Source organism: Phyllobates terribilis, unplaced genomic scaffold, assembly GCF_046119375.1.
Source record: "Phyllobates terribilis strain yellow unplaced genomic scaffold, ASM4611937v1 Scaffold_5__5_contigs__length_657084704, whole genome shotgun sequence".
NCBI lineage: Eukaryota > Metazoa > Chordata > Amphibia > Anura > Dendrobatidae > Phyllobates > Phyllobates terribilis.
Genome location: NW_027362765.1, coordinates 595,316,670 through 595,344,323, shown reverse-complemented (window position 1 = coordinate 595,344,323; position 27,654 = coordinate 595,316,670). Strand labels below are relative to the sequence as shown.

Here is a 27,654-nt window from a genome sequence, read left to right as displayed (position 1 = left end):
TGATGAGGTTGCGGATGGTCTCCTATGGGATCTCCTCCCAGACCTGGACTAAAGCATCCGCCAACTCCTTGACAGTCTGTGGTGCAAATGGTGGATGGAGCGAGACATGATGTCCCAGATGTGCTCATTCGGATTCTGGTCTGGGGAACGGGCGGGCCAGTCCATAGCTTCAATGCCCTCATGTTGCGGGAACTGCTGACACACTCCAGCCACATGAGGTCTGGCATTGTCCTGCATTAGGAGGAACCCAGGGCCAACCGCACCAGCATATGGTCTCACAAGGGGTCTGAGGATCTCATCTCGGTACCTAATGGCAGTCAGGCTACCTCTGGCGAGCACATGGAGGGCTGTGTGGCCCTCCAAAGAAATGCCACCCCACACCATTACTGACCCACCGCCAAACCGGTCATGCTGAAGGATGTTGCTGGCAGCAGAACGCTCTCCACGGTGTCTCCAGACTCTATCACGTCTTTCACATGTGCTCAGTGTGAACCTGCTTTCATTTGTGAAGAGCACAGGGCGCCACCCTGGTGCCATATGAGTGTTGTTAAAGTACGAGAGGAAACAAAATACATTGAGTGGCGGCTTACCAACATGGAGAGAAAATACAAACTCCATGCAGATGTTGACATATTATTAAGCACATATTATTTGAAAGTCATCATTAATATATAGGAAGTGATGGAATAGGACAGATAATCTTTCACATTGTACAATTGGAAGCTAGTGATAAAAAGCAGCCAGACTTCCTCTTACTTGATCTTATTGGTCCAGTTCTATATTCATCATCATATGACATTACACAAACATGTTACATTTCTGTTAAGATTGTCCAGAATTTGTCAGATTGCATCAGTCCTAGCAAGGCTTTTAGTAACCTGGGGCAAAGATCCAGTTCTCTTCTCTAGCCATGTATCTAAATACCCTGATCAGGGCAAAGTGGTTCCTTTGTGCTTCCTCTTGCACTTAGGGCCCATGTCTTTCCAGGACCCAGTTTTAAGCGACCCCTCTGAGTTGTGGAATGGTATCTCGCTGTGTATGGGCACAGTGCTGGCTACCATATATCCTACAGAGAGAAGTCAGGTAGGCGGGCTAGTAGTGTTCTGCTATGGCACACATAATTATCTTACAGTAGTGCCTGCTTGATTCCCACCACCTTCTTCATACGTAGGATATACAGGGAGCAGTCACAATTTCCATCAGAGGGAACGACGCTAGAACTTATCTGCATCAGATGTTTGAATGCACCATTTTATTACCTATTCTCTCTTCTCTCCATGGATTGCAGTCACCACACTACATTATTCCACATATATGTCCCATTTCTGTGCAGTATGGAAACTATCACATTGTCACAGACACAATGGACTGCATTCTCATCACTCACACCTAATGATTCTGTCCCTAGAGCGATTTCCTTCCCTTTCTATCTGCACATGCAACGTATGGTTTATACGTACGCTACAACCCAGGCATAAAAAGCAAAAAGCTGCAATCTAGCAGAATGCTCTACCTTCTACGGCAGGAAATCTTCATCCAGACATTGCCCTTTCTGTTCCGTATTCTCATCCGCTTAGGTCCTGCACTGCCATTGTTATCCACCTGCTGATAAACTTTAGGATTTTGAGTGATGAAAATGGCCTCAGGGATGCGATGATGAAGCAGCGGCTTCGGCGTGAGGCTCAGATAACCCAGCAATGGTTGTCGTGAGCTTCTGTTTCCAAAATTGACTTTGCTGGAGGAGAGAAGTCCTTTCTAAACCTTGCATTTGGGAGACTGGAATGTTTCTACCTTCTTCTCTCCAGACCTCCTCCTTCTTAATCCTTATTCACACCGCACAGCATTAACAAAAGCTCAAGTTTCCCTTGTGTGGCAGAGAGCAATTTATTTCTGTAAAATGAGAGCTGCTTATTCAGTGTTAAGGGGCAGAATGCAGCGTGCGGCCATCCCCAGCTCACGGCACAAAACTCTTACTATGGCAACATGAGAGGACACCTACTGCCCATCAGCTTGTTACACCGCGCACCGCAGATGCCTGTGTGTTACCGGCACGGCATACTCCAGAATATGTGAAAGCATATATCTAATTTAGGACACAAATGGGTATATAAAATGGTGCCTTTAATTCAGGCACCTTAATAATGGAAAATAATTATTTCTAGACTCTAAATTTGTGCAAATTATTTAATGTATTCAGTACATTGCATTTAGAACATTGGGATAGGTAATGCAGGCTTTTATGAGCAATGGCATGCTGTAATGTGAGTAATTGCCACGGTTTACTTAATTACTGCAGGAAGTAGTGGGAAAATGCATGCTTTTTTGCCACACAATTTTCGCCGACATGGCGAGGAATACAGCACAACATTGTCCAACCACTACGTGTGCATCAAATACTGGTAGCACAATGCAGTATATGCCAATGATCGGCTCAGTCATCTAGGCCAGTAGACGCTCATGTGAAACTACAAAGAATCCAGACATGACATTCATTGGCCTCTGTTAGCCGAATAGTACAATGGGGAAAATTTACCAATACTATCAAATAGTGCTTATAGAGAGCCTTAAAATAAGACCATTTTATCACCCTATCGTCATAATAACAGGGTCTGTACCACAGGACTGGCGTATAGCAAATGTGGTGCCAATATTCAAAAAGGGGACAAAAACTGAACTTGGAAATTATAGGCCGGTAAGCTTAACCTCTACTGTGGGCAAAATCCTGGAGGGTTTCCTAAGAGATGCTATAATAGAGTATCTGAAGAAGAATAACCTCATGACCCAATATCAACATGGGTTTACAAGGGACCGCTCCTGTCAGACTAATCTGATAAGCTTTTATGAAGAGGTAAGTTCTGGACTGGACTAAGGAAAAGCAGTGGATGTTGTGTATATGGACTTTTCAAAAGCTTTTGATACAGTTCCACACAAAAGGTTGATACATAAAATGAGAACAATGGGGATAGGGGAAAATATATGTAAGTGGGTTAAGAATTGGCTCAGTGATAGGAAACAAAGGGTGGTTATTAATGGAACACACTCAGACTGGGTCTCAGTTAACAGTGGGGTACCACAGGGGTCAGTATTGGGCCCCCTTCTTTTTAACATATTTATTAATGACCTTGTAGGGGGCATGCAGAGTAGTATTTCAATATTTGCAGATGACACTAAACTCTGCGGGGTAATCAATATAGAGGAGGACAATTTTATATTAGAGGAGGATCTATGTAAACTGGAAGCTTGGGCTGATAAATGGCAAATGAGCTTTAATGGGGATAAATGTAAGGTAATGCACTTGGGTAGAGGAAATAAAATGTATAATTATATGCTTAATTGTAAAACACTGGGCAAAACTGTAACTGAAAAAGACCTGGGTGTATTTGTGGAAGACAAGCTCACGTTTAGCGGCCAGTGTCAGGCAGCTGCTGCAAAGGCAAATAAAATAATGGGATGCATTAAAAGAGGCATAGATGCTCATGAGGAGAACATAATTTTACCTCTATACAAGTCATTAGTGCGATCACACTTAGAATACTGTGTACAGTTCTGGTCTCCGGTGTATAAGAAAGACATAGCTGAACTAGAGCGGGTGCAGAGAAGAGTGACCAAGGTTATTAGAGGACTGGGGGGTCTGCAATACCAAGACAGGTTATTACACTTGGGGTTATTTACTTTGGAAAAATGAAGGCTTAGGGGTGATCTTATTACTATGTACAAGTATATGAGGGGACAGTACAAAGACCTTTTTACTGATCTCTTTACTCTCAGGCCTGAGACGGGGACAAGGGGGCATCTTCTACGTCTGGAGGAAAGAAGGTTTAATCATAATCAGACGCAGATTCTTTACTGTAAGAGCAGTGAGACTATGGAACTCTCTGCCGCATGATGTTGTAATGAGTGATTCACTACTAAAATTTAAGAAGGGCATGGATGCTTTTCTTGAAAAGTATAATATTACAGGATATATATACTAGATTCCTTGATAGGGCGTTGATCCAGGGAACTAGTCTGATTGTCGTATGGAGTCAGGAAGGAATATTTTTCCCCAATGTGGAGCTTAGTGTTTGCCACATGGTTCTTTTTTGCCTTCCTCTGGATCAACATGTTAGGCTATGGGTTGTACTAGATGGACTTAGCCTTCCTTCAACCTTAAAAACTATGTTACTATGTTACCCTGGTTCATGCTGGATAATAACACTGACACATCCTCCTTAGCACTTTTCTCTGACTGTACAGCACCTATTGCATGGCTTACTTTCTTGAGTAAGTTGGAGCATGTTGTGATATTTAAGCCGAGCTCCTTTGTTAAGCCCTCTTATAACTAAGCTGTAAACATAGACACGTAATAAAAAGGTCTAAAACTACATGCTCCAATTTGTGCTAAAATGAACCAAAATATGGCACATTTTCATTTGGATTATTAGAGTAACCCTGTAATGTGCTATTAGGGCAGATACTCAGGTTATAAATCCCTAACAGTGATGCACCTGTGCTTTTTGTATATGGTCAGAGAGACCTGTGTCACCTTCATCTGTTCAGGGCTCAGGCACAACTGCACCCGCTGTCACTCATTCTGCATAGGAATTGTAAATAGGGTTGTCAAACTGTTTGTTTCTAGCAACTGGTCACCCACTTACTCAGGTCATTAGCTTAGTGCCCTTTTTAGTACTTGCATATATATTTGCACAAGGTCATAACTTTTGGGGTTCCAAATGTAGGCGTTACACCAAAATTAGATATAGATGTACTTATATCCAGAATGTAGTGAATATATATCATATTTTAGCAATATAGAAAGGATCTGGCACTCAATTAGATGAAAAGATAGTGATATTTATTCATGCCTTACAATCTAAAGTGTAAAACATGACGTTTTGGTCTATGACACTAGATCTTCATCAGACACCCTGATTGTATCCTGGAGAGGATAATGTAAGTATAAGAGACTAGCTATTGAACCCGTTCTACACCTGGGTGGCGATAATTTTTACTCGTATTTGGTCCCCTATCCTGCTATATGCTACCCCATCATGGTATATGCTCCCCAATCCTGGTCTCCTATCCTGGTATATGCTCCCCAATTCTGGTCCCCCATCCTGGTATATGCTCTCCAATCCTGGTCCCCTATCCTGGTGTATGCTCCCCCATCCTAGTCCCCTATCCTGGTATATGCTCCCCCATCCTGGTATTTGCGCCCCCATCCTGGTCACCCAATCCTGGTATACTCATCCCCCATCTTGGTATGTTTCCTCCATCTTGGTATATGCTTCCCCCCATTCTGTTATATGCTTCCCCCCCATTCAGTTATATGCTTTGCCCCATCCTGTTATATGCTTCCCCCATCCTAGTATACACTTCCTCCATCCTGGTATTTGTGCCCCCATCCTGGTATTTGTGCCCCCATCCTGGTATTTTTGCCCCCATCCTGAACCCAATCCTGGAAAATGCTCCCCCATCCTGGTATATGTGCCCCCATCCTGAACCCCATCCTGGAAAATTCTCCCCCATCCTGGTATTCCCTCCCCCATCCTGGTATACACTCCCCCATCCTGGTATTTGTGACCCCATCCTGAACCCCATCCTGGAATATGCTCCCCCATCCTGGTATATGCGCCTCCATCCTGGTATATACTATGCTCCCCCATCCTAGTCCCCAATCCTGGTATATGCTCCCCAATCCTGGTCCCCTATCCGGGGAAATGCTCCCCAACCCTGGTATATGCTCTCCCCATCCTGGTATATGCTCCCCCATCCTAGTATACGCTCCTCCATCCTGGTATATGCTCCCCCATCCTGGTATTTGTGCCCCTATACTGATCCCCATCCTGGAAAATGCTCTCCCATCCTGGTATACGCTCCTCCATCCTGGTACATGCTCCCCCTTGCTGATCCCCCATCCTTGTATATGCACACCAATCCTGGTCTCCTATCCTGATATACGCTCGCCCATCCTGGTATTTGTGCCCTTATCCTGCAAAAAATGCTGCCCCATCTTGGAAAATGTTCCCCCATCCTGGTATACGCTCCTCCATCCTGGTATACGCTCCTCCATCCTGGTTTTTGCACCCCCATCCTGGTATATGCTTCCCCCCCTCCTGGTATATGCTTCCCCCCATCATGATATATGCTCCCCCCCATCCTGGTCCATGCTCTCCCATCCTGGTCCCCCATCCTGGTATATGCTCCCCTCCATCCGGTTATATGCTCCCCCATGCTGGTCCCACATCCTGCTATATGCTCTCCCATCCATCAATAAAAAAAACAAAAACACTCCTACTTACCTTTCCACCACTCCCCTGCTGCTCTTCGCATGCGTTATTTTATTAAAATGGCGCCGGAATCAGCGCCTGCACATAGTAAGATATCTGGCGCCGTTTTATTGAAGATAAATATGCAGAGTGTATTCAACAAAATAGCACTGCAGTAAGTGCAAGCGGATACCGCGCTGTCTACGCCATTTTGTTGAAGACACCGTGCAAATTTGTCTTCACTAAAATGGTGCCGGATATCATGCTATGCACAGGCACTGATTCAGGCGCCACACTCATTCCCCAGCCTCTATAGAGATGACAGGCCCAAACAGGACAGTATGTGTTTATGGGCAGGACATTGCGGTAGGCGTTCAGTGCCTACGCATACTGCGATCTCCGGCGCCACACTCCTCATCTCTGTCTGGGATGTGGATGTGTCTTTCTGTCTGCGGCCAGACTGTGCAGACTCATTGCGCGTGCTCAGTCCATAGAGGCTTCGGACAGAAGGAGACATCCCTGATATATTATAGATATGAAGTGCGAGCACCGTCACTGCTGAGGGAGCACCTCTGGAACTATTACATGTAGCATTACATTTTACATTTGCCTAGTTTTCCACACTCATATCTATTAGTTGCAATTACACCACTTTCGTGGCTTTCCATTTTGTGGCGACTATATATTTATAGGTTACCATTTGTACAGTGATTATTCACACCTCACCTACTAGATCACGTCTGGCCTACGCCTACCTACTTTACACATTTAACCATTTGCATACATGTTTGTGTCACTTTCAGACCCGCCATCCACCATGATTCCTTATATATAGCGGTGGAAACGGGACTGAAACCCCATATTACACTTTAGATGTACGGCAGGAATGAATATCACTATCTTTGCATCAAATAAAGTGCCAGATCCTGTCTATATTGCTGTACCTACAGGGGGAACCCTATCGGAGTGCCTTTGCCCAATTCTACACTATGTAATATTGTATACACCTCATATATCAATGAAGATTATACCACTCACTAGAATGCCTAGTTAGAATACATACATCCAATGAAATATCTCCATGACTGACAATAGAAATGGAGACATATGTCCTTTGTCATTATTCTGTGTCACTGACAGGAAGAGGAAACTAAGTTACACCTCGCTTTATTACTTTTTTATGTATTCTTGGCAGCAACATTTGCTCATAGGTGGGGTCGCTGTACAAATGGACTCATTTCTGATTTCATGAAACTTGTGCTTTCCAGCCTTGTCCCACTGTCCCTGGCCAGACATAAAGGATATCCATTAAGGGTGTGAAGCACTACTACAGGAGCAGGCATTTTTGCCTCCTGTATAAAAAAGGAAATTGAGAATACAAATGGTATCAGAAGTCTGTGGCTACATTGCTCAGGTGAGATATAACATTAGAAAGTCACAGCGCAGTACAAAGATTGCAGAATTGCCCACACTACAGCTGCTCATCATTTAGATCATTTTCAATGTAGAGATCTAAAGGGCTGAGGAAGAGAGTAGAGTGAGCGTGCTGGATTATATAGGCAGCACTGTATACAATGCATATAATACTACTGTATATGACATAATTGCTACAAATAGAAAGGAGGGGGCTGGAGACAGCAGAGCTAGGGGGAAGCCACCCATGACCGGGGTTGGCCTGGAGGTTTCATTCCCCTCCCAGGTCTGGTAGTTTCAATGGAGCAAGTTGGGGATTGGGTAATGGGAAGCAGGGGGGCGGGTAGTGAAGAAGGGGGGTATTTATAAGAAAAAGTGCGGGAAAACCGCCATTCCCTTAGGAACAACGGAGAGAGTTACCTGCAATGGCGTCCATTCAATCCCTGGTGGGCCAGCTTCAAGTGGCAGCATGATCACGGAGAGAGGGATGGCTGGAGGCCCTTCTATCTGACTTGCTGGGAACAGGCGCGGACGCAGAATCGCAGCCTGTATCGGTGAGAAGGAGCAGGAGGAGGAGGCCATGGCCCCCGGAGAGACTGTCACCCGATGTACCCACGCGGAACAGGCGGGGACCCTACGGGGGGAGAGCAAGATAGGGTGGTTCCTGTCCGACGCTCTCGCCCCGGCAGGAATCCATCCAGCCGGTCTGTTGCCGCCGCTCAGCGCGGAGTGCGGCCTACACAAGAGGCGAAGGACGCACCAGATACACAGCCGACGGAAGAAGCATCACGAGACATGGGAGTTCAGGCCGTAGCTGGGGGGCGCGTGTGCGGCGCATCTGCAACGTGTGGCGCGGCTGCGGCGCGTGGCGCACCTGTGCCGCGCTGCGCACCTGCGGCGCGCTGCGCACCTGCGACGCGCATCGCGCCTGCCGGCAGCTTCAGAGCCCAGTAGGACTGGAGAAGAACCGGAACCATCGAGGGAACAGTGCGGAGGACGGCAGGCACCACTGGCGATGCTCCTGTCGGGGTGCCTGCTGGGACAAACACGAGGAAGACGGGGAGGCAAGCACACACGGGCAGGCAGCAGTCAGGGGACCCACTGCCGCGTGGCTCAAGTGGACAACTTGGAAGGGAAGGAGCGGCGGGCAGCATCGAGCTGCCTGGCAGCGCCAGTTCGGGAAGCACGGACCAGGCCCATGGGTCTGGGTCCGGGAGTCGGAGGAGGATCGGAGCGACATCCAGGATTCCAAGGCGGTATGGTGGAATACGGTCGCCGAGACGACAACGGCCAGCTGTATCCGTTCAGGTCCCCCCTGGTGACGAGGAGGCCAGGGGCGCGGGCCTGGAGGAGCGAATGGACACCAATGGATCCGACTACAGTAGCGACCATGATGGAAGGAGCAAGCATCTGGATTCAGGATTTCCGGCTGGCGGGGACACAGCACCTGCGCAGCGGCGTGAGTATGATCGTACAGTGTGTTTGGGGCCCGCGGGGGCAGTTTTGCGTGATGAAGGTAGTGATCGGGAGGTATCATCGAGGGGGGGGGGGGTTTTAGCCGGTCCCGATGGGGCAGGGGTATCCGGAATTAGAGATATATTATATAGCATGTCACAGGTTTTGATGAGAATGGAGAGCACGGCAGCGGGTGGGTCAAGAGGATCCCCCGTGGATGCCTTGTTACCAGGGCAAGGTTTGTCGCCGCAACCTACTGGGGTAGAGGTAGGATCAGCCGCGGGCGCCGAGGGAGTAGCGACTGGGGTTTCAGTCTCGGTACAGACGGAGAAGGATAAGGGTGATACCGTGAAGCTTGATGACAGGGCAAGAGGGGAGGTGTACGTGTGCTTCGAGGGGCCGCTGGGGGCACACTTAAAGAAAGAAGTGAAGGAGAAAATTTGGCGTGATGAATACGTGGAAATTTTCTCCCTTCTTCCCCTGGAGAAGTTTAATTTAGACAAGGGGAAGAAGGATGATAGGAAGAAGGAGGAGGAGGAGGATTCCTCTGATTCCTCAGACTTTTGCGAATTGGCTTCAAGCTTTTGCTATATTGGCCGGGGTCATTGGGGAGAAGTTTCCTGAGAATTGCTCTGGTTTATTCTGATACTTAGATGCGATTGGGGAAGCGCATCGGACTTACGGGGGACAAACATGGCTTAGGTATGATGAGCAATTCAGACAGAGGAAGGCGGTACGGCCGGAAATCAGGTGGGACCAAAAAGACATTGGGCTTTGGTTAAAAGTAATGACTCCCGCTAGATACGGGGAGTCCTTTCACGGGAGCGGGGGGAGCGGGAGTTACTCATAAAGAACGGGCGGAGGCAGCCAGGGAGCACAGGGAGGAAAAGATAAGTCAGGAACGTGCTGGCAGTTTAATGACGGCCAGTGTAAATTTGGGAATGGCTGTAAGTTCAAGCACGTTTGCTCCCATTGTAACGGGAGCTCCCACGGGGCGGCAAAATGTTTCAAAAAAGGAAAGGGACGATCGTCGGTGGGTTCAGGTCAATGGGGCGACTCCGGTGAATCTTCCAAGGATGGCCCCCTTTCTAAATAGATACCCTGATCAAGCGAAGGCCGGAATTATTAGGGATGGGTTTTTAGAAGGTTTCAGGATCCCGCCTCCTGAGCATACAGTCCCCTTTTCGGTTAAGAATCTTAGGTCTGCTTTGTTGCATCCAGAGGTTGTTAGTGTTAAGTTGGCAAAAGAAGTTGAATTGGGTCGCATGGCGGGGCCTTTTGATAGTTTACCAGTGGAAGGCGTGATCATTTCTCCGTTGGGGGTTGTGCCTAAGAAGGAGCCGAACAAATTTCGTCTGATTCAGCACCTGTCGTACCCAAAAGGTTGTTCAGTCAACGATGGTATAGCCCCAGAATTATGTTCTGTGGAATATACTTAATTTGATGCGGCTGTGGCTTGGGTTCGCAGGTACGGGCATGGGTCACTGTTAGCAAAAACGGATGTTGAGTCAGCTTTTCGGCTCCTTCCGGTTCACCCGGACAGCATTTCAATGTTGGGTTGTTTTTGGAACAATGGTTACTACTTGGATAGGTGCTTGCCCATGGGCTGCTCTATTTCTTGTTCATTATTTGAAACGTTCAGTACTTTTCTCGAATGGGCTGTCAGGGATATTGCAGGTGTCCAGTCTGTTATCCACTACCTGGACGATTTTTTGTTCATAGGCCCACCTGATTCATTGGTTTGTAATAATTTGTTAGCAGCCATGGTGTGGGTTGCGGAACGTTTCGGGGTTCCTCTGGCAAAAGAAAAGACCGAAGGTCCTTGTACGGTATTGACTTTTTTAGGCATTTTGATTGATTCGGAACTTATGGAGTGTCGACTGCCCGAAGAAAAGTTGCTGTTACTTAGACAGGAGGTTGTGAGAATGGTAAAATTGCGTAAGACGACTTTGAAGGAGCTTCAATCACTGCTGGGGAGACGGAACTTTGCCTGTAGGATCATGCCTATGGGTAGAATATTTTGTTGTAGGTTGTCAAGGGCAACGGCGGGAGTGCCGGCATTGCATCACTTTATTCGTTTGAATAGAGAGCATAGAGAGGACTTGTTGGTGTGGAAGCAATTTTTGGACACGTACAATGGCAGGTCGCTGATTCAGCAGGATTTCCTGAACAGCTTTGATTGCGAGATTTATACCGACGCGGCTGGCGGAGCAGGATATGGAGTTTTCTGTAGGGGAAAGTGGAGCGTAGGCAAATGGCCCAATTCCTGGAAAGAGAGGGGTTTCACAAAAAATCTGGTTCTTTTGGAACTGTTCCCAATTGTAGTCACGGTCTGGATTTGGGGCGAGTCTTTTTCGAATCGGAGAGTCAGGTTCCATTGCGACAATATGGGCGTGGTGGAAGTGATTAATATCCTATCGGCCTCGTCTCCTCCAGTCATCAAGTTGGTCAGGGAATTGGTGCTCCGCTGCTTGGAGCTTAATGCATGGATTTCGGCTGTACATGTGCCAGGTGTCAAAAACTCTATAGCGGATGCTTTGTCTCGTTTCCAGTGGGAGCGTTTCCGTTCATTGGCACCAGAGGCAGAAGTCGCAGGAGTGGAATGCCCTTCGCAGTTGTGGCAGCTGGTTTTGGACGAGCCGGAAGATTGATCCAAGAGTCGGTGGCGAGTTCAACCTGGGCTGCTTATGAGGCATCGTGGAACATATGGCAAAGTTGGGTATCACAGTGGGGGGCACTAGAGAGTGACAGGGATAGGATGTTGGCGATATTGTTTTTTGTTGGTAAAGCAGCGGATTCAGGGTGGTCAGCATCCAGAGTGAGTAAATTTATAGCCGGGCTGGCTTTTGATTTCAAGTTACAGGGTTTGACTGACGTTACAAAATCCTTTTTGGTCAGGCAGGCTCTCTGGGGTTTTCAAAGAGGAAACAAGAGTTTGGATAAGCGTAGGCCAGTCACGTTTAGCATATTGGAAAGGTTGGGTCTGGTTTTGGAAACCATTTGTTGTTCTAATTTCGAGGCGGCATTGTTTAAGTTGACATTTGCTCTAGCCTTTTTTGGGGCTATGAGAGTGGGTGAGTTGGTAGCCCCTAGTAGGAATAGAGAGGGAGGTCTATTAGCCGAAGACGTGAGCTGCTGGGCCTGGGGGATCGATTTTTGGATCAGAGGGTCTAAAACGGATCAGTTTGGGAAAGGGAAGCGTGTCGTGTTAGGTAGAGTGGAAGGGGCTCTAATGTGCCCTAGAAGGTGCTTGGAGGCCTACTGGCAATTGTGGTCAAATAGATCGGGCCCACTATTACGGCATTGCGACGGGTCATTTCTTTCCCTTTTTCAGTTTACAGCGGTCTTAAAAAAGGGGGTGCAGGAGTTGGGTCTCAGTCCCGAGATTTAAGGTTCGCATTCCTTTAGGATCGGTGCAGCGTCGGAGGCTGATAGACGCGGTTTAGGGGGTGAGACGATAAAACGGATCGGAAGATGGTGTTCGGACCGTTATTTGTCATATGTTCGCAGTTAATCGCCGCAAAAACTTTGCTAGATGTGGAAGAGTTGCTAACCTGCTTGTTTATTATTCTTTTAGGTGATGTTCCCTCGTTAGTCTGGATCATTGGACACTCATATGTGCTTTGGGGGGCACTGCGCGCCGACGTAATGAGGGATGGTAGGCAATTAGGTTTTCCAAGGGCACAGGCGGTCATAAGGTGGCTCGGTTTTAGGGGCATTGTATGGGGGCGTTTTCTTTCGGAATCTCATAAAGCGGCAAGGTTAGATCGAACACCGGATATTTTAGTGGTGCATTTGGGAGGAAATGATTTTGGGGCACGTCCAGTGAGGGAGTTGATTAGGGATATTCGTTTTGATCTATTGAGATTGTGGACCTCGTTTCCGGGGATTTTGACTGTCTGGTCGGATATAGTGCCCAGGAAAAAATGGCGGGCGGTTCGATCGGAAAAAGGCATAAACAGGGCACGAATAAAATTGAATAGGGCAGTGTCTGGCTTCGTGGTAAGGAACGAGGGCATAAGTATTAGGCATTTGGAGTTGGAAGCAGGGGTTGGAAATTTGTGGAGGAAGGACGGGGTGCATCTCAATGATATAGGTATGGATATTTGGGCCCTTTCAATACAGGAAGGAATTGAAAGGGCGCTGGTGGCTTTGGGGCACTCACGAGCCTAAGGTTTCAGGGCTGTTCGTGGTGGCGGGGGGGGGGGTTCTTGGAGTTGGTTTAAATTGAGTGGGGGTGATCTGGCAGTCGGTTATGGGCTCTGGACAGGGTTTTACCTCGGGAGCAATTTGTTGGTTGGGCTTTCACGGAATGTGGAAGTTTTGGTGCCCTCGAGCTGGTGCTGAACGGCTGAGGGTAAAATGGCGGTTTTAATTTTGAGTTATTTAAAGCCAGATCTATTAGCTCCAAGAACTCTCCCTCCGTTTATTCATATATATATATATTTATGTTATTGTTATTTGTTGTTTGTTAATAAACGGCCGCTGTGGCCAAAATATTTCCAACAGATAACTTGTGGTGGAGTTTTATTTCAGGGAAGTGATCAGGGGGATCTCTGGTTACATTGGATTGAGAAAAAAGGTATCAGCTAAGAAACCGTATTGGCCTTAACAGGTCATGTAAAGGATGACACTTTGTGGTATTATTTGAGAGCTCAAACTATACCAGCTCCGCACTGTAGAAGAAGACAGGCGGTTACTGTACTCTCTACGGGGCGTGATACAGGAAGTAAGGACCATTTTATCACTAATTGTTCTGGTCCCGGTGGTGGAATGGAACCTCTGTGCTGCGGTGCAAGGAGGGGCCAGAGGGGCATGACTAAGTATCAACTCGGTCCTACCAAGGTTGCACGGCGGCTCAGTCGACTCCGTGAACCAGGGAGGAACCGAGCAGAGGGACCAGGTGCCACTCTGGGACCGACCTTGTATGAGAGCAGGTGACTCCCACGGGTCAGAAGGCAGGAACTGACTGGTACAGTGGATGAGCTTTGGCTGGCAGGCTGACGGGTGGTCCGGGTAGACAAGCAGGCTGATTAGGCAGATAGTCAGGCGAGTGTTCCGGGTAGGCAAGCTGGCGGCACAACAGATAGCTGGCTGGTGCTTCCAGGTAAGCGGGCTGGCAGGTAACAGGCAGGTGCTTCCAGGTAAGCAGGCGGGCAGAGCCCATAGACAGACTGGCAGACTGGACTGTAGACAGACTGTCGGGCTGAAGAGAAGACAGGCTAGCGGACCGAGCAGAAGATCAGACTGGCAAACAGGACTGACTCGCAGAGGACCTGGGGGCTGAAGCAAAGTAAGAATCACAAAGCAACAACCTTGCACGGGCACCTCCATATTGGAGGAGGTGCCTCTTATAGGGCAAGCCCTCCGGTGATTGGCCGGGGACTTTTTAGGACTGCGCACGCGGCCCCTTTAAGCGGGAGGGAGCGCGCGCGTGCGCCCTAAGCACAGAGCCGGGGAAGCTGCGTGCACCAGCAGCAGCTGCAGGGAGGCCGGAAGACGCTGGAGCAGGACCGCGGCGGTAAGGGGGACGGCGTCTCTGCCTGGCAGGGTGCAGAGATGCCGATGCTACACTAATCTGCCTTCAGTCAGAGGATGGTCTCTCTGATGGCCACAATTAGGGGAGTCGGTTCTTTAAGAAGTGAGATATTAGCAGTTGCATTAGTACTAATTTCATGGGTTAGATGATTACTAGTTGCTTACCCAATGACCCCATGCATTTGCTTATTCTTTTTATCTGACATTTGTGTCATCATGATTTTTATTCCATTTAGTTTTAATGATATTGTGAAGATATGTGGAATGTATGTACTTTGCACCACTTGGAATATTATTTTTAAGAGGTTTTGTGCATTTAAGGTTTTGCCTTGCTTAAAACCGGCTCTAACCAAAATAATAAATATTTAGAATTTTTTTTATGTAAAATTGCTTGAAGCTGGCCATAAGTGTAATCATAAATGAAAAATGATGTACCCAGACTGCAAATCATCAAACATCAAATAGACTAAAACCATATTCTCCAAATTTTTAGAATAGCAGTCCAGAAAGATTTTTTTTCCATGTACCCACCAAAATCCCTTATGATCAGGCCCATTCACACCCCTCTATGCTTGCTAAATGTGTATTTGCCCACTACTAGAAAGGAGGTTTTGAGAGGAATTGCCCTGGAGAAAAGTCAACACTTCTGGGAAGTCTCTTCTTTTATTCAGCCTTCTGGACATTATGGGAGGGTTCACAAGCATGGCTAAAACTAGAGAAAACAGAACAAAGGAAGGACTTGGGTATTCTGGTTACAAGTAAACTAAGCAGCCATATCCAATGTCAAGCAGCAGCTGCAAAAGCAAATATGATTTTAGGGTATATAAAAAGAGAGATTAAAAACTTATGAACCCAATGTAACACTACCCCTCGATAATTCCCTTGTAAGACCACATTTGAAATATAAGATATATATAATATATCCATTTTGGGCTCCAACAGGGCTAGAAACCTCAAGCTTGTTCAATTCAGGAAAAAAGATGCCTTATGGGTGATCTCATTTACATGTATATATATATATATATATATATATATGTATATATATATATATATATATATATATATATATATATATACAGTACAGACCAAAAGTTTGGACACACCTCATTTAAAGATTTTTCCGTATTTTCATGACTTTGAAAATTGTACATTCACACTGAAGGCATCAAAACTATGAATTAACACATGTGGAATTATATACTTAACAAAAAAGTGTGAAACAACTGAAAATATGTCTTATATTCTAGGTTCTTCAAAGTAGCCACCTTTTGCTTTGATGACTGCTTTGCACACTCTTGGCATTCTCTTGATGAGCTTCAAGAGGTAGTCACCGGAAATGGTTTTCACTTCACAGGTGTGCTCTGTCAAGTTTAATAAGTGGGATTTCTTGCCTTATAAATGGGGTTGGGACAATCAGTTGTGTTGTGCAGAAGGCAGGTGGATACACAGCTGATAGTCCTACTGAATAGACTGTTAGAATTTATATTATGGCAAGAAAAAAGCAGCTAAGTAAAGAAAAACGAGTGGCCATCATTACTTTAAGAAATGAAGGTCAGTCAGTCTGAAAAATTGGGCAAACTTTGAAAGTGTTCCCAAGTGCAGTTGCAAAAACCATCAAGCGCTACAAAGAAACTGGCTCACATGAGGACCGCCCCAGGAAAGGAAGACCAAGAGTCACCTCTGCTTCTGAGGATAAGTTTATCCAAGTCACCAGCCTCAGAAATCGCAGGTTAACAGCAGCTCAGATTAGAGACCAGGTCAATGCCACACAGAGTTCTAGCAGCAGACACATCTCTACAACAACTGTTAAGAGGAGATTTTGTGCAGCAGGCCTTCATGGTAAAATAGCTGCTAGGAAACCACTGCTAAGGACAGGCAACAAACAGAAGAGACTTGTTTGGGCTAAAGAACACAAGGAATGGACATTAGACCAGTGGAAATCTGTGCTTTGGTCTGATGAGTCCAAATTTGAGATCTTTGTTTCCAACCACCATGTCTTTGTGCGATGCAGAAAAGGTGAACGGATGGACTCTACATGCCTGGTTCCCACCGTGAAGCATGGAGGAGGAGGTGTGATGGTGTGGGGGTGCTTTGCTGGTGACACTGTTGGGGATTTATTCAAAATTGAAGGCATACTGAACCAGCATGGCTACCACAGCATCTTGCAGCGGCATGCTATTCCATCCGGTTTGCGTTTAGTTGGACCATCATTTATTTTTCAACAGAACAATGACCCCAAACACACCTCCAGGCTGTGTAAGGGCTATTTGACCAAGAAGGAGAGTGATGGGGTGCTACGCCAGATGACCTGGCCTCCACAGTCACCAGACCTGAACCCAATCGAGATGGTTTGGGGTGAGCTGGACCGCAGAGTGAAGGCAAAAGGGCCAACAAGTGCTAAGCATCTCTGGGAACTCCTTCAAGATTGTTGGAAGACCATTTCCGGTGACTACCTCTTGAAGCTCATCAAGAGAATGCCAAGAGTGTGCAAAGCAGTCATCAAAGCAAAAGGTGGCTACTTTGAAGAACCTAGAATATAAGACACATTTTTAGTTGTTTCACACTTTTTTTGTTAAGTATATAATTCCACATGTGTTAATTCATAGTTTTGATGGCTTCAGTGTGAATGTACAATTTTCATAGTCATGAAATACAGAAAAATCTTTAAATGAGAAGGTGTGTCCAAACTTTTGGTCTGTACTGTATATATACTGTATATGTGATCAATGCAAAAATGTTTAAACATAATTAATTCTTTCCAAGAAATAAATGGACTATAGCAGGGGAGGGACATTCATTATATTTAGAGGTAAGGTGATTTAGAAACAATATAGAAAAGGGTTCTTTAGAGTTTAAGTAGTCAGGTACTGAATGTTCTCCCCGGGGGTGATAATAGCAAACACTATACTAACATTTAAACAAGGAGTAGTTGTAGATGCTTATTTAATAATATCAGATCAGGTTTCCATGTTTGCACTATAAAGCTTTATTGGGATTTACAGCGATCATGAGGGGTTCAAAAAATTGTCATGCATTAAACCCTTCATGACCCCCGTGCCTGTTATCACAATCCTTCTGTGAAGCTGACTAGTGGCTGTTGTTCATAGGAGATCGTGATTTCTGCTATACATAGCAGCTCTGAAGCCCTGCTATGCATAGCACAGGTGTTCGGACGATTGCAGCTTCAAGTCCCCTAAAGGGACTATTAAGTACAGTAAAAAGTTAAGAAAAAAAGTTTTTAAAAATATGAAGAAAAAAAACAGCAAAAGATAAAATCACCCCCTTTTGCCCCAAATGAAAATAAAACAATTTTAAAAAAATACACATATTTGGTAGCTCTGCATTTATAAATGTCCAATCTATCAAAATATAAAATAAATTAATTCGATCCCCGGCGCACACACATGTATTCCCTCCGCACCCATTATTCACCGCTTCATGGCCGGGCGCATGCGCTAGCGTCGCACATTACCACGGCAACCTCCTGCATCACACGACATGACCTACATCACCTGACTGAACCTACTCCTTCCACCCAGTGACGCACGGTTTCCCTGCTGCACTCCCACAACCCCAGCGCCATAACACACGCAGTGCTCCTGTTTGGAAGTTGCTTTGCGCAATGTGCTCCCTGCCTCCGGACATTAATCCGGACACCCAGCCCTCCTCGACGCTCTGATACCTGTACTGGGTCTCCCCATATATCCTAACCGCTTCATTTATTTACTTTTATATTCATCCAGAACATACCATTCACTCTTGTGTTCCATTGCTCCTCGCTAAACTCCAAGAAGGGCACGCTCCACATAACCAGGTATTAACTATGAATTAACACTTGTGTCACCCCTTTCCCTACCTTAAGGGACAGCCTAAACTACCACCTGAGCCTGCTCACATTCACCTTAGTTGAGACACTGACCTGTTTACTCTAGGGCACTTTTCCACATTGCCCATATGCCCATATGCCTTTATGAACTGTAATGTTACCATCCCTCTGAGTCATTTGCCTTGCTTTGATCTTTCCTTCTCTTCTTGGGTCACTGGGAGAGGAACATTTTTGGCGACGAGGGAGCGCATGCCGCTGACCGTGTGCAGTGCTGGCTGAGGTACATTGATGATGTTTTATTTTTTTGGCGGGGCACGGCTGGGGAGCTCGATGTATTCATGGAGGAGTTGAATCGGAACACGTTGAATATTAAACTCACATATAAGTACCATTCACGTTATGTTGAGTTTTTGGACATCGGTCTGGAGGTTGACACTGATGCGTCCCTCCAGACCGATGTCTTTAGAAAATCGACTTCGGTCAACTCTCTCCTCCATGCATCCTCAGCCCACCATGCATCCACAATTAGGGCCGTCCCGATTGGTCAGTTCCTTTGGATGAAAAGGATCTGCTCTACGGAAGAAAGATTTCAGATGCAGGCAGATAATCTCAGAAGTCTCTTTCTTCAGAGGGGTTATAGTAGGAGAAGTATTAGAGCTGGATATAATAGGGCCAAACAAGTCCCTCGTGGCCAGCTGCTTCAGTCCAGAAACAAGAAGAGTAGGTCTGACCAAACAGTCAGATTTATCTCTACATATAATCATGAATGGGAAACCATGAGGTTGGCTATGTTGAAATACTGGCCAATCCTCAGGACTGAACCATGTTTTACAGAATGTCTAGGTGAGGGGCCATCAATGACCCCAAGACGCAGTAAAACTTTGAAGGATTTATTGACACGTAGTCATTATGCTCCCCCGGTTCCTGGATTATTTGGCTCCCGACGGCCCCTTTTGGGTTGTTTCCCCTGCGGCGGTGTGTCGCTTGTGCTAACATTATTCGTTCTACATCTTTTGCTTCCGTGGAATGGCACACGAACTTTCAATATTAAACAATATATAACGTGTAGTACGACACACGTTGTATATTATGCAACTTGCGATTGTCCAAAAGTATATGTAGGACTCACCTCAAGGGAACTACGAGTTAGGACCAGGGAACATGTTCGGGACATTGAGGCTACCGGAACAATATCTGATTTTTCTACCTTAAAAACATTGCCACGTCATTTTAGGCAATTCCACAACTGCAACGCAAAATCATTACGTATAAGGGGCACTGATATGGCCCATGCCGGCATTAGAGGTGGCAATTTAAAGAAAATGCTCGCACAAAAGGAAGCACGGTGGATTACCGTACTGGGATCCATCACTCTCTACGGCCTCAATGAGACCGTCAATTTTGCATCTTTTCTGTAGACCATACTTTAATTCTCAGCTCTTTTTACTTGTCCCTTCTTTTTTCCCGTGTTTAAATTTCATGTATGTTAATTTTGTAGTTCTAATTTTATTTTATTTTTTCATTTCTATATTAGTGACCTATTCTCATGGTCATTTGAATCGGATCAATACCTCACTCAATTTTTCCCGGGGCAATTGGACTCTGTCATTGGTGTTTTGAACATATGGATCACCCCTCTTCTCACGCAAAACATCTACTCCAGACAACATCGTATAATAATAATATTACTGTCGATCTGTTATTTGTTATTTGCCTTTGTGTAGGGGTCACCATATGTGGTCATCCATGTATATATTGAAAGGTTGCATTATATCAATTATGCTCTGGGATCCATGGTTATGCTGTTGTATTGTTCTGCGACGCAGTGCGCATGCGCGCGCCGGCTGCTGTATGTCCGGGATTCACAGGGCGTCTTGCGCTGTTGTGCGCGTGCGCGGGTGCCATGGTGACGTGTCCCGGCTCCTGCGCACGCGCGCTGATGGTGACACCTCTGATGGATCACCGGACTGCGTGTTCCCGGGCGCACTCGCCGACGAGCGTCATCAATATGGGAGTGGTGTGTTATTCCCATGTGACCTACACTTTAGGTCCTTGTTGGTCGTGACTGACAGTGCACATGCGCTGGGAAGGCTGTATCATTTTTCACATCATGTGACCTGTTACCATGAGAATTTAAGGTCCTGTTCTGGCTTAGTGCCATATCCCCCATGATGAAGCTGTAACACTGAAAAGCGAAACGTGCGTTGGGGTCCAAGGGGGTTCCTGTGTGCCAGCCTGCTGCACTGTTCTTTTTCTTCATCCTGCTCTTTGGTAAGCCATGGTCATTATATTGGATATATTGGATAGACACATTACCTAAGTACTCCTAACAGTTTTATAATGACCTGGTCATGCCTATCTTATTCATGCACTATGTGTGATGATAACCTGCTAAATTAAAGCCCATTTTTGGTATATACACACCTGTGTCGCTTAAAGGAAAATAATCTTTTAGTATAAGTTTATGCAGGATTGAAATATACACCAATAACTATATGCATTGCTGTGCACACATGTTGTACCAATTTTTTGTCTGTTCTGTCTGTATTTTATCTATTTATGTCTTTTAATATATACCCAATAAAAATTGTTTTTATTTGCATCCATAATACTCCGTATTCCTCCTGATTTGTTAAATGTCTTAACTTGGAGTTGGATGGGGTTGCAGGGCCGTGACTCCCCGGCTGTGTCCCCCGGTATTTATATGAATAATGCCTGATCTGGGACTTTTTGTGTTAGTTTGGTGTCATATACAGTATATCGCTGTTTAAAGGGAACCTGTCATGTCATATCTACTATATAAACTGCCCCCATTGCGTTGTTAGTGATGTATATAATAGGATGAGAGACCATGATGGGGGAGCATATATTAGGATGGGGGATCAGAATCGGGGAATATATAATAAAATGGGGGACCAGGATGAGGGACCAGAATGGGGGAGCATTTAATAGGATGAGAGACCAGGATGGGGGATCATATAATAGGATGAGGGAATAGAATGGGGGAGCACATAATTATAGTAGGATGGGGGACCAGAATGTGGGAGCATATAATAGGATGGAGGACCAGAAATGGGGAGCATATAATAGGATGGGGGACCAGGGTGGGGGCGCACATAAAAGGATGAAGGACCAGGCTGGGGGAGCATATGCCAGGCTGGGGGAACATATACAAGGATGGGAGAGCATATTCCAGTACTAGCTATTGAACCTGTACTATGCCCGGGTGGCGAGCATTTTTATTGGTACATTTTTGTGCTATGTTAAAGGGAACCTGTCACCAGAAATAACGCTATTAACCTGCAGATATGGGGTTAATATGCAGGTTTACAGCGTTTTTATGCTGCCTGGCGCCTGCACGCAGCTGAATGCAGCGGGGAGAAAATGAACTTTATTTTCTACGTCAGCTTTCGGTTTCAGTCATGGGGTCGTCGCAGGTTCAGTCATAGCTCTGAGTATACAGAGCAGTGGCTGTAACCGCGACCCTGGCCCTAACTGACAGCAGGCCTCAATGTAGAGCCAGTGTCAGTCAGTGCCAGGGGCACGGTTACAGCGGCCGCTCTGTATACTCAGAGCAATGACTGAACCCATGATTCCCCCATGACTGAAACTGAATACTGGCGAGAAGAATAAAGTTAATTTTCTCCCCTCTGCATTTGGCTGCGTGCAGCATAATAGCGCTGTTAATTTGCAGATTAACCCATATCTGCAGGTTAATAGCATTATTTCTGGTGACAAGGTCCCTTTAATTTTGTAGCACAATACTTCAATAAAATGGTGCCAGACTCAGTGCGTACATATACCGCACTATCTGGCGCCATTTTTTTTAAGACACTGTCTGAGAATTCGCATATACAGTGTCTTCAATAAAATGGCACCGGAGATCGCTGTAGCACACATGCACTTACTCCGGCGCCATTTTATTGAAGTAATGTACTACCCCATCAACATACCAATGCCCATCGCCTCTATTCCTATGGCCAGCGCGTGCGCACTGATATGTTGACGTTGTAGTACATTACTTCAATAAAATGGCGCCGGAGTAAGCACGTGCGCTTACTGAGATTTCCGGCACCATTTTAGTGAAGACCCTGTATATGCGAATTCGCAGACACAGTGTCTTAAAAAAAAAAATGGCGCTGGAAATATACCAATAAAAGTGCTGACCATCCGGGCGTAGAACGGGTTCAATAGCTAAAATTGATTATATTTGTGCTTGTATGCTGTCTCTGACGTTATGCTCATCTCCCCTCTCCAGAACGTCTGTGTGAATAAGACCAGGGACTGGGTTGAAATTTTATATTAATGTTGCTTCAAAATCCTGCACCCTAAGAATATCTGAACATATGTCTGTTTACCTACACGTGGAAATAAAGAATTAGCATTTTGAGAAATGTGTGAAATTCCTGATTGCAAGAAATGAGTATAATACAGAGATTTAATTCATAGAAATAAAGAGTTGCTGCTTGGCAGTTTCTGCTTGCTTGATCAGTGTGGTTATATTGCTGCTGCATTTCAATTACACTTTATCATCATTTTCCAACAGAGGCTGGACAGACATCTGTCTGAGATGATCTAGTGAATCCTGCTTTGAGCAGGAGGTCCCTTCCAACTCTACCATTCTATGATTCTATGATTCTATGATTCCATTTGTGCAGAAGCAAGCCACCAATACAGCTAAAAGATTGTTTTTTCACTCTGTGATTGCCTCACTGATTTTTTACATACTTATTTTAGTAAAATTTTAGGTACATACACACGAAACAAATACTGGAACCTGTTGCTATTATTTTTTTGCCATTTACCTAACATTTGGTTGATTTTTTTTATGAAGGGGGGGTGGGGGATTCTAAAGAAAAGTAAAAATATTACAGTACTTTAACTCTGTGACTGTTTGCCTCAGTGTGCGTATTGAGGTAAAGCGACTTGCTCGGCTTTGCAGAGGCAGACACAGGACACACGGTTTGGGTTAACTTCCTCATGGTTTATTCTGTGGCATAAACTCCAGCAGTGTCCCATAAAAATAAATAGACCCTCTCGGGGTTAACGGGAAAAACAAAAGATAAGGTATGACAGAGCCTAATAGGAAGCGAGGCTCTGCCAGCTGCAGGTAGCACAGTGTAGTCTTCAGCAACACCAGTCCTCCGATGTTGCTCTCTGGTTTCACTCAAACACAGCCTGGAGACTTCCCTCTCCAAACCACACACTCCAGAGAAACAAAGCTGTCTGAGCATTTAACCCTGCTCAGCCACACCCTGAGGGGAGGTAGGGGAATGGTCTCCCACCCTCTTTGCCATTCCCTATAAAACCACACCCTTTTAAGAGAGCTAACCCCCTCAGCATATAACATGCTGGCAGAAATTCAGTAGGTTTCAGTTCACACAAGAGAGCATCCTGAGTGACACATACCTCCCCTCGTATATCAGACCAGTGACTCTGTCACATATTTCCCCCCTCTGCCCAAAGCCAGGGGCTTGGGCACCTTCCGATACCAGACAGGGAATCCTAGAGAGGGTATCAGCGTTCCAGTGTAACTTCTCGGGCCTATGATCCACCTGGAAGTTAAAGTCCTGAAGACTTAGGAACCCATCTAGTTACCCTGGCATTTTTACCCCTATTTTCCCTCAACCATCTTAGCGAGGCATGGTCTGACACCAACTTAAACTTCCGGCCTAGTGGGTAATATCTAAGAGTATCTGCAGCCCACTTTATGGCCAGACACTCTTTCTCTACTATTGCGTAGTTCTCGCATGACAAAGTTTCCGGATCAGATAGAGAATGGGATGCTGTTCGTTCCCCATTTATCTCTTGAGAGAGTACGGCTCCTAGACTAACCTCTGAAGCATCTGTCTAGACCGCAAACTCTTTCTTGAAGTCTGGTGCGACCAGGACCGGCTGCTTGCACAGTGCTGTGCTAGCTTCATCTGTTGGAATGCGGTTTCTGTTTCCTTCGTCCACTTCACCATGGTTGATCTGGTGCCTTTTAGGAGATCCGTTAGCGGCGTGGCCATCATGGCAAAATTCGGGATAAACTGCCGGTAATATCCCACCATTCCCAGGAATACTCTTACTTGCTTCTTGGATAGCGGTTGCGGCCAGGTCTGGATTGCCTCCACTTTATTTACTTGGGCTTTATTTCGCCTCTTCCGATGACATAGCCCAAGTACTTGGCCTCCTATTTTCCGACGGCACATTTTCTCGGATTTATGGTAAATTCCGCCTTCCTTAGAGCATCCAGTACGGCCTGCAGTTTAGGTAGGTGACTAGCCCAGTCTGGGCTAAAGACTACGATGTCGTCAAGGTAGGCTGTGGCATACATCTTATGTGGAGCTAGGATCCGATCCATAGCCCTCTGGAAGGTGGCTGAGGCCCCCTGTAGTCCGAACGGCATCCGAGTGTACTGAAAGCACCCATCAGGTGTCAAGAAAGCTGTCTTCTCCTTGGCCGTCTGGGACATGGGGATCTGCCAGTAGCCCTTCGTCAGGTCCAGAGTGGTGATGTACCTCACTGGTCCAAGTATCTCAATGAGTTCGTCGACACGGGACATCAGTTACGCGTCACACTTGGACACCTCATTCAGCCGGCTGTACTCGTTACAAAACCTCCACTCTCCGTTGGGTTTTGGTACGAGGACAATTGGGCTGGACCACCCACTCTTTGACTCCTCTATCACCCCGATGTCTAACATCCTCTTCACCTCGGCCAAGATCACCTGCCGGCGAGCTTCCAGAATCCGGTACGGCTTCAGATTCACTCTTACATGTGGCTCTGTTAGCACGTCATGCTCTACCACCTGAGTATGCCCTGGCAACTCTGAGAACAGCTCCCGATTCTGCTGCAGCAGTTCTTGACACTGTTGCTTCTGGGCCGGTGATAGAGTTTCTGCTATAGTGACATCCTCCACATTGCCTTCGGGAGTGGCTCCCAGGCAAGGAGTTTCCACCGCTTCCCGGTCCCGCCACGGCTTGAGCAAATTCACATGGTATATTTGGTGTGCCTTTCTTCTGCCAGGCTTTATAATTAACCTCGCTGACTTTCTCCACCACCTCGTACGGACCTTACCATTTGGCCAGGAACTTGCTCTCGACTGTAGGGATTAGCACCAAAACACGGTCCCCGGGCTGGAACTGCCTCAGCCTCGCCGATTGGTTGTAGACCCTTGCCTGGGCTTCCTGCGCCTGGAGGAGATGCGCTTTCACGATCAGCATCGTTCTCACTATTCTTTCCTGCATCTGGGCAACATGTTTAATGATGCTGCAGTGTGGCGTAACCTCGGCTTCCCAAGTTTCCTTAGCGATGTCCAGGAACCCTCACGGATGTCGTCCATACAGAGGCTCAAACGGAGAAAAGCCGGTAGAGGCTTGCAGAATCTCCGTTACCGAGAAGAGCAGGAATGGCAGCAGTTAGTCCCAGTCACGTCCATCCTTCTCTACGACTTTCTTGTGCATCGCTTTCAGGGTCTTATTAAAGCGCTCTACTAAACCGTCTGTCTGGGGTTAGTAAACAGATGTTCGCAGTTCGGTAATCTGGAGGACCTTGCACAGCTCCTTCATTATCTTGCTCACGAACGGGGTCCCTTGATCCGTTAGGATTTCCTTCGGCAGCTCGGTCCAGGAAAATATATGAACCAGTTCTCTATGCATTTGCTCGAAGAGTTCCTTAGCGGTACCGCTTCTGGATACCGGGTCATATAGTCCATGATTACTAGAATGTATTGGTGGCCTCGGGCTGATTTGACTAAGGGTCCTACTAGGTCCATAGCAATCCTCGCAAAGGGGATCTCTATCACTGGTAGTGGAACTAGCGGACTACAGAAGTGGAAGGAGGGAGCGGTTATTTGGCAGGTGGGACAGGACCTACAATAGTTCAGAATTTCTCGGTAACATCTTGGCCAATAAAACCTTCTTAATATCCTCTCCTGAGTTTTCTCGACCCCTAAGTGTCTCCCCAGAACATGTGAATGGGCCATATCTAGCACCCTCCGTTTACATGGCCCCGGGACTAGCAGCTGTTCCACTATCTCTCCGACCCTTAGTTTGGCCACACGCTATAACAACTCCCCCTGAACTGCAAAGTGGGGGAACCTGGTGTCGGCCCCCGGCTCTTGGGCAACCCCATTACATACAGTAACCTGGTCAAACTCCCCCTTTAAGGTCAGGTCCCAAACTTGAGCAGTCCCAAAGTTCTCTCCAGACACATTTAACTCAGGGAGGTCGGCCTCTTCAGTCACCGTCTCGCAGTCATCGCCGGCAAGGACCCACAGTGGGAACTCATCCACTTGAGACTTTGTTGGAGGTTCTTCTCCAGGGACCTGGCTTTTTCTCATGCTACGTAGTCCAGTTCCCTTCCCCCACAAGTCCCAAAACAAAGAAAAATCATGGCCCAGTATGACGGGATGTATCAGGTCCTTAATCACACCGGCCTCTTGGGACTGGCCACTACAGTCTGTTCCCACTGTCACTGTGGCCAAGGGGTAGTCCCATGGATGCACCGAATGCCCACAGTTTTGGAATGACCAACTGGTGGGGAAGACTATCTCTGATTAAAGTCACCAGACTTCCAGAGTCTAACAGTCCAAGCACCTTTACTCCATTTATGTACACGGCACATGCCTGCGGCCCCTTGCCGTGTTGACAGTTCACACTGCAAGCTGGATACGCATAATAGGAACGTCGTCTGCCTAGGCTGCAGTCCATGGGTTCAGAGGACATATGACACAGGGCATCTACGTGTCCAGGGTTGTGACACCGCCAACGACTATATCCTTAACAGTCCTTGCGGCACCTTCAGTGGAAGTGGAACGCCCCCAGTTGTGGCTCTAAACCCCTTCTGTGTTGAACCCGCCCCCTTTTGGGTATCCCAGTATGGGGCAGTGATTATATCCGGTTTCCCAAGGGATTTTTTAACCACCTGGTATCTCTCTATCAGGTCAATGAAGTCATCTGTGTTCTGGGGATCGCCCTGAGCAACCCAAGTCTGTACTGATTTGGTAAGGGAGTGCTTGAATCTATTAATCACCACCTGCTCGACCATCTGGGCCGGAGTGGAGGCCTCTGGCTGAAAGCACTTCTGAACGAGATGCAGTAGGTCAAACATCTGCGAGCGAAGAGTTTTGTCTCTGGCATACGCCTAGTGGTGGACTCGTTGGGCTCTCACCGCCATATTCACTCCCAG

At 46.5% G+C, this 27,654-nt stretch overlaps 1 protein-coding gene across 3 annotated transcripts in view; it reads right to left on the bottom strand.

Annotated features, from left to right (window-relative positions):
* RASGEF1A (RasGEF domain family member 1A) overlaps nucleotides 1-27,654 on the bottom strand; it is a 743,923-nt gene that overhangs the window by 167,366 nt on the left and 548,903 nt on the right. Inside the window, exon 1 of one of the 3 annotated variants that reach the window (XM_073685997.1) lies at nucleotides 1,514-1,949. The exons of the other annotated variants lie outside the window; for them this stretch is intronic. The gene's annotated coding sequence lies outside the window, so the exon portion shown is untranslated. Of the gene's footprint in view, nucleotides 1-1,513; nucleotides 1,950-27,654 lie in introns of those variants that run through there. 3 annotated transcript variants of the gene reach the window in all.